Source organism: Macadamia integrifolia, chromosome 13 (genome assembly GCF_013358625.1).
Source record: "Macadamia integrifolia cultivar HAES 741 chromosome 13, SCU_Mint_v3, whole genome shotgun sequence".
NCBI classification, from domain to species: domain Eukaryota; kingdom Viridiplantae; phylum Streptophyta; class Magnoliopsida; order Proteales; family Proteaceae; genus Macadamia; species Macadamia integrifolia.
The window spans coordinates 17655809-17657211 of record NC_056569.1 but is presented as its reverse complement, the minus strand read 5'-3'; positions in this window follow the sequence as shown (position 1 = coordinate 17657211).

The following is a 1403-nucleotide window of genomic DNA, read 5'->3' as shown; positions in this document are numbered from 1 at the left end:
GGGAGGAGCTTGATGGCCAGAGGAGATGGTTGCCACCTTCAAGGCTCAAGTATGCAAAGGAGTTGGATAAGGTGGAAGCTCGTATTGGAGAAGAAGTATAAGAAGAGTAGGAGGACAGCGGCGAGGGAAGCCACTACCTCTCATGACATGTCTAAAGGAGAGGCACTAAGGCACAAGCGTGATAAGAGGAATCGGTTCAAGCCTAGAGACAAGTGATTCCTATGTGATGTGCTACATTGGTTTAGGGAATGCCCCAGGAGGAAAGCTCTTAGTGCCCTATTGGAGGAAGAGGGCCAAGAGGCAGAGCCACCTTGCATGGGGTCCCCAATGCAGCGTGGTGCCCCCAGGGCCGAGATAGGGGTCAAGGCCCTTAACTCTCAAAAGGGGTTGATGTGTGCAAAAGTGTGCATTGATGGGAAGCCCACACAGGCGAAGGTAGATACAGGAGCCACACACAACCTTCCCTTGACGGAGGAGGCAATGGAACTAGGGCCAAGGGCATCCTAAGGCTATCAACTCCAAAGAATGCCCCATACGTAATGTTGCTCGAGGGGTCGAGATGAACCTTGGGACTAAAGGAGTTCTCCAACACCATCCAGGGGCTAGGTGTTTACTTGCCCTTGGACGGAAGGGCAAGACAAGGAGAATTTGGGAGCAAGCCATCCATACCAAGAAAGAGGAATATGCAAACGAGAGAACGGAGACAACCAGACGACGTTGTAGGAGGCTCAAGTTATGTGACTACAACAAGAACCTCAATAGGCGTTACTCCTTGTGAGAGGGCGGCTAATTTGGTTGTTGATCCAATCATCCAGAGACACAAACTATCTCCTTAGGTGGAGTATTTAGTCAAGTGGAAGGGGCGACCAGAGAGCGAGACGAGATGGGAGACAACTGGCATGCTGAGACGACTCGTGAATAAAAGTACCACAAGGAGGTTGTGATGAGGGCGTCGTAGATTTAGGTGGGGGAGAATGTCACGACCTACCCAACATAGGCCCACGGGCCTAGCTCACCAAGCCTATGGACTTAGGCCATTGGGCTAAGTAAGGTCCAAGTTCTAGAGTTTTCTACAAAGGTGTAGTAACAATAGATATTTTATTGTAGATATTTGTAGAAGATATTCACAGGAGATATTCTGGGAGAGATTTCTAGAGCTCCGCTAAGGAGGTGGGCAAAGGCACTCACCAAGGACCAACCGAGAGTGTTCAACCAAGCAAGTGAGTTCTCAAGCCTTGTACTCAAGAGTTGTCTAGTGCTATACAAGTTCATTCTTCTCAAACTCACTCTTGTGTTCACTTCTTCTCTTCCCTAGTCCCTTAAGGAGGGTGGTTAGGCTGACTTAGCGCTAGTGAAAGTGCTAATTTCCAGCATGGTTGCTTAGAAAGGTCTAAAGCACTGAC